At 39.3% G+C, this 6,721-nt stretch overlaps 1 long non-coding RNA gene across 1 annotated transcript; it reads left to right on the forward strand.

Annotated features, from left to right (window-relative positions):
- The first annotated feature begins 238 nt into the window (after positions 1 to 238).
- Positions 239 to 4,451, forward strand: LOC148126866 (uncharacterized). Its single transcript, XR_015741411.1, has 3 exons — positions 239 to 418; positions 889 to 981; positions 4,217 to 4,451. It is a non-coding gene; the product is annotated as an uncharacterized LOC148126866 (long non-coding RNA).
- Positions 4,452 to 6,721: the final 2,270 nt, after the last annotated feature.

Here is a 6,721-nt window from a genome sequence, read left to right on the forward strand (position 1 = left end):
TCATTTTCAGTACATGTGTAAAGGTTGTTTATGTGAAATACAAAGCAGAGAAGGACCATTTTTAAAAGGAAATTAGACAACCAGGGAAGTATAATTGAGTTACAAAATATAAAAAAAAAGACACATAAACACACTGCTTTGGAAGCATGGATGTCATTAATGGCCCAACAAATTTTGTTTTTTCCCTGTGTTCTGAAAGTGCTTCCTCCATGGACTTCATCTCTTTCTTCCAGGATATTCCAAGGTTCCAAACATCCCACTCATTTTACATGTTGCAGAAGAATTGAACTTCAGGCTGTGCGTTAGCCAGGGAGAGGACACTCTTCAGGCAGCATTGCACTCAATGGACAAGAGAAAAAAGGCATCAAATAGCCTTCTTACTTTTGCTACGGCCTTGACAGGTAAAGGGACAAAAAAGGTACAATATGTGTGCGTGTGCGCAGGCAAAATAAACATAGGGAGAAACATCAATCAAATCAGCAAATTTGGAATGAGAAACAAGAAGAAAAGGTTCATTCATTAAAATAAAGTTGCAGAGCAGGTTTTGAATCTGGTTAGGAGGCCTAGCCAGCCAGCTAAGCAATGAGGCTGAAGTGAAATTCATAGGTGTTTTAACAGAACAGATCAAGAAAGTATATTACACTGATCTTTAATTCTCTTCAGTTACCAGATTTGTTTTTAATTTATCAAGACAAGGACAAAAACTTGGGAGGGTGGGCTGGTTATTACTCCTCAGATGCCCTGGGTCGTTCCATGGACTTTGTCGTTTACTGAAATCAAAGACAATCCAGAACAAAGGGCAACACAAATATTTGTACACAAACTAGAAATGAAAAGTTTTCAGTGGGAGCTGAAATAATATCTCCTGTTTCTTTGAATCCATTGAAGATAGTACAGATCAATACCTGAACTTCAAGGGAAACTGCATGGAGGAGAACAGCAGAGTCCCCACCCAAGGAATAAAATCCATGTCTAAGATAGGTAAGCCACAAGAGAACAATAATTGACTAGATGTTTGGGATCCCATTAGCTCTGGAAGTACAGAATATTGGACTGAAGGCCAATTAATAATAATACAGTATAATAAAAGGAGACTCAGAGTCTTTAACATAAAAGTATATCATTCTTCAACTTGACATTTTTGCTTTTTTTCCCCTTCTCCTTTATTCTCCTTGGCTAATTTGATGTAGTGATAAAGGTGCTGGCCTAGAAACCAGGGAAATGAGTTCTAGTTCTGCCTTAGGCATGAAATAAACCAGCTGGGTGACTTTAGGCCAGTCACACTCTTTCAGCTCACCTCACCTCACCGGCTTGTCGTTGTGAAGAAAATAGGAGGAGGAAGATGTGTTGGATATGTTCATCGCCTGGAGTTACTTCTAAAAATAATAAAGGCAGGCTAAAAATATAATAAATAAATAAAATATTTCTGAATATTTTGAAATCCGTATGCCAAGCTCTTCCTTCCTAGATATCTCAGTAATAATTGCAGCAGAGCTGACAGCAGACTCAGACAATGAGGAGGTTGGGGAAGAACTTGGGCCAGTTCTGGACCCTGGGGAAGGCTCTGATGGATGCTCCGCGTCGGACACAGCGATAGAGTCAGGGCTGCCCTGCATTTCCCAGCCAGAGAAGTGGCTGCCTTTGGAGTCAGAGATGAGTGAGGAGGAGGAACAGCTGGGGCCTGTTCCAGATGTGGATAAACACAAAGCAAGATAAGAGAGGTGCACAACAGAGGACAATGAGCTGGCTCGGGAAGCAAAATAAACATAGATGCTGAATGGCTTCTCCCTCACTGGGGAATAAATAGGAGGAAAGGAGAGTGATTTGATTGTCGCAGACAACCATTCTCAATTCTAGAAAGTTTGCTCCTTGTGTGTTTCATGTGACAAAGACTGCCTTGCCAGAATTGAATTTTATCTATTTCTCTGTTTGAACTAACTTAATATGCATCCTCCCGGCTGGGAGCTCACAGCCTTACATTTATCATAATGAGCTGATAAAGACTATTTATTGTTTCAATTAACTTATTGCAGGACTCTTGCCTGGACTTTCTGTTGGTGAATGCATTAATTCCCAATGTGTAAATAAAGAGGGGGTTTTCTTGGTGTGGAGTCCATTTCTTGCTTCTATGAAGGCTGGGTCAGAACAATAATGCAGAAGCATTTTCTTAGATCACGTAAAGGGAGAAACGAAAATAGTGATACTGCCAGTGACCATCTCCTTTGCAAGGAGTTGACAAGGTTCAGCCAGGCTGCTGCCAAAGATGTGGCAACAGGTTGGTTTGCAAAGTGGGCACAGAGCTGAATTAAGGACAATTAATATCCTAAACAAGCTCACAAGGTGCCTCTCAGCTGTTCCATTGCTTAAATGGCAACATGTTAAAACTCCGTAAGTAAGTGCTGAAAACTAAAGTTGAGATGGGAGTGAACATGTTAAGGGCATGATAACAAGGGAAAGCCTCTGCAGTACCCCCATTTCCTTGGTATCCAAGTCTTGTGCTAATTTGGCTGAAGGTTTAACCCAGCACGTGTTTCATGAACATCCAAAAGCCAAGAAACGTCTGCTCATCAGTTAGAGAAAGCCACTTTATCAAAAACTAATTGTGAGCTTGTAGGCGGATGAAAGAGACTTGATCTAATAATTTATTTGCATTATGGAGAAATACAAAAAGCTAAAACGCATCATGGTCCTTCTGGTCTAGTAGAGAGAGTCCTCCACTTATGGCCATTTGTTTAGCAAATGTTCAAAGTTATGATGGTGCTGAAAAAAGTGACCTACAACCAGTCTTCACAGTTCCAAACATCACAGTATCCCCCACAATCTCATAATCAAAATTCAGGCACTTGGCACCCATCTATTTATAATAGTTGCAGCATCCCAGGCACAAGTTCCCCGTTAGAGAGACCTCCTCAAGAGGTTTCAACAAGCAAGGTTAAAGGAGGAAATTGGATTCATGTAATGACCGTGGTGATTTGCTTAACGGCCATGGCAAAAAAAGATTGCAACGTCAGGCATGTCTCCTGTATCAATCGCCTTGCTTAGCCATGGAAGTTCCAGTCTCAATTGTGGTCTTATGTCAAGAACTAGGAAGAAACCCAAGGTTCAATTCTAATTGAGAACAATAAGCAGAGGAAGAAAAATGAGAAAATTATCTGGAAACAAACAAGCAAGCTTCAGTTATGTCCACATTTTACCTGGAACTTTATATTTGCATTAATTTATACCAGTAATTATATCCGGCATTGATTTGTCTTTGGTGTCCCAGCACAGCTGAGAATGCTTCTATTTACTTTTCAACACCTCATTAGTTACCTGAAAATTGCTTGCCCTACATCAACCTGCCTGAAATCTCAGGTTCTCCTGAGAGTTCCCAGAGCTACCACAGAGAAAGTGAGGCAAGCAGCAATTACCAGGCTTTTTTTTTTTTTTTTTTTGGTGAAAGAGATGCCTCAGAGAGGATTGCCTGGCACTGAGTTTCAAGTCTTTTCAGTAACACCTGAATAAGGTTACCAGGTATCCGAATGGGCAAAGGAGGAGACAGACAAATAGAAAGGAGGGCAAATGGGAAGAGGGAAAGACACACTTAATGCTGAACCTTATTAGTTATTATTAGTTTACTTTATTGTCATTGCACCTCGTACAATGAGATCAAACACCATCTTCAGTGCACATCATGACCATGAAAATGAACACAAACACACATCCTTCACACTCCACACATTGAACCAAAAAACCCCGATAACACACCAACACTGCACTATACAGTAGAATTCAAAAGAGCTACTGCCCTGGGTTAGAAGCTGTTTTTTTCAACCTATTTGCCCTTGTTTTTATTATTCTGTACCATCTGCCAGATGGTAATAGTGCAAAAAAAAAAAAAGGTTGCCCAGTATGAGATGGATCTTTGAAAATGTTTTGAACTTTCTTAAGGTGGCGGGAGCCATAAAGGTCTTCCAAAGAGGGGAGAGGGCAGAGATGGAGATTAACCTTCTTGGTATCCATGGTGAAAATTATAGCAATTTTTGCTGTACAAAAAACTGCCAAGTACTTAGGAGTGTGAAAAGCATTAGGTGGGCAGCTATATAAATAGAATAAATAAATAAATAAATAAATTTCTAGGATCAGAACATTGGTTTTTCAATTGTAATATTTTTCAATGAATGTTTATTTTCAAACTATATGATAATAACAATGCACTTTTTGAACTTCACCATAGGAATGTATGACGAATCGTGTGATCTACAAACCGCAGTGATCACACAGTGAAAGGGATGAATGGAAGCTGATTGCTGGGATCAGGAAATAAACTGAATAATGTAAATCTAGGCTGTCAAATCTGTTGATGGAGTAAGAAAACAAAGATGCAGATAATTTACAAGGTCACAATTACACAAAAACTTGAATGTCAACTATTATAAAAACAGTCAATAAAAGCAACAACTATTATTATTATTGTGATACATTTTTAAATATTTAGTTGACTGAGTTTCATGTTTAATGAATAAAAGAGATAATAATAACAACAACAATGATTATTATTGTTGTTGTTGTTATTTAGTAAAAATGCCAAATCCAGTCTAAACATCTAGCTGACTGTGTGATGAACCATAATAAAAAAAACCAAGCCTTCAAAAAGATGGGCAAAATAAAATAGATCTTTAGGCCCTGCCTGCTGGACTGAAGACATGAGGATACAATGGCCTCTTAAATAAGTTACAACCTTCAAACTGGGGTTCTCTTAGGAGCATCTATTGGGAGGATCGAAAAAAATCAAGAGGTGGCCCTGACTGGCTAATCAAAACTTCACCCCTTTTTCTACCTATTGTATAATTTATCATATAATTTTACATATATGTAAAAATGGGTGGGGCTTTATGAGGGTGGCCCCCATCTTGAAAGTTTTAACGTCTTCCTGTGTTACCCTTGATTTGAATGAATAATTTATTAAATCTTAGGGCAATGTAATGCTTTAAAGGGAGCTTCTGGTCATATTTAATTCACTCGTCCCACCCAAACCAATTTGTGAATTGAATCAGATACTAGCAAAAATCATATAACTATGCCAATTCAGGATATTTTCTGCTGCAGCAGCAGAAAATAGCACATATTTCAATTTCAGCTCCCTCCATGGGAAAGGCAAAAGGGGAAACTATGTCATGTGAATGTCTTATTAAATTCACTGCTTCCCACAAGTTTTGGGGGAGAGATAATATTGAACCATGGTAGCATAGTGGTCAGAATGCAATATTGCAGGCTAATTCTGCTGACTGCCAGGGGTTTGAATCTCACCAGGCTCAAGGTTGACTCAGCCTTCCATCCTTCTGGGGTGGGTAAAATGAGGACCCAGATTGTTGGGGGCAATATGTTGACTCTGTAAACTGCTCAGAAAGGGCTGTAAAGCACTAAGAAGCAGTATATAAGTCTAAGTGCTGTGGCTTTGGGCTTCATTGAGTTTCAGCTCTTGACCTCAGAATGGAGCCAGTCCCAGGTCTTCTCCTAGTTCTCTATTCTGCAACTTCCTTAAGTGAAAAGTGAGTAGGCACACTAATAGTTCGGAGTATTGTGGGTGATGAAAAGGGCAGCATAACAGAACATGCAAAACTACCTCTATCACGCCAACTGAACAGCCTGTCTTCGTTTGGCATATTGTTGGCACTTTCTTCCAAGAGTACGGAGGACAAGGCAAGGAGGGTGACAAATGGAAATGCACTTCTGTGAGGGGAACAAAAGATTATTTTTTTAGAAAAAGCAATTTGGAAAGCAAAAATATTAAAGTACCACTGCAGTAAAAATTCTATGCTCTGGAATGACTCCCTCAAGTTCTGACATTCCCAAAGTTTACTAATTATCTACAAGTGCACAAAGTTGGACTTTTCTCCCAAGAAGTAAATTTGTATATAGAGATTCTCAGTCATCCAGGTCATAACTGTGCCAAAAGTGTTTTTTCAAAAGGCAACTGGACTTTGTTTTTCCTTGAAGAGGTTTCACTTCTCCTCCAAAAAGCTTCTTCAGTTCTGGAGAAGTTCTGGAGAAGCTTCTTGGATGAGAAGTGAAACCTCTTCAAGGAAAAACAAAGCCCAATTGCCTTTTGAAAAAGCACCTTTGGGACAAGAAATAAACTTATTGTTTACTTATAAGGCCAGGGAACTGCTAAATCCAATACTAGTCCATATTTTAGTCAGCAAGATCTGTTGTGACCTTGCACAAAGGGTAAGGCCAAGTTCCACTGATGAATTGTAATGACACAATAAGGAATATGCTGCATATTGTGTTGCTCCTTTGGGTTTTTGGGTTTATAAAGACAAAATTGAGCTCCATTAAGCAGAAGCTTCAGTATCCTAACCCTGAATAATTTAATGATAGCTGGGACAAAATTGGTGCCATTGCACCTAGTACACTAAATTACAGCATTGGAAATCCTCTGGCCTTGAGCTGGGCTGTGCTCATACAATACATTCAGCCAAAGTCAAGACCAACTAAAGCATGTCATTGATTTCTGGGTTGGGTAAACTCCACCTCCTCTGATTTCTTCTGGAAATCATTCACAAGCCATAAGAGGGATTGCGCGGCAAAGGGATGAAGAAAGCCTCTCCTTGTAATGGAAGCAGCTCTTGCATGAATCTGCCTGCAATGTCCTCATAAAGCTGATGTCAGATGTATTATTATCTTTATATGGAAGTAGATCGTTATAGGTTGTGACAGCCTCATACCATTTATTTTG

This window comes from Pseudonaja textilis, chromosome 2 (genome assembly GCF_049901715.1).
Source record: "Pseudonaja textilis isolate UNSWEBS1 chromosome 2, rPseTex1.2, whole genome shotgun sequence".
Lineage (NCBI taxonomy): Eukaryota > Metazoa > Chordata > Lepidosauria > Squamata > Elapidae > Pseudonaja > Pseudonaja textilis.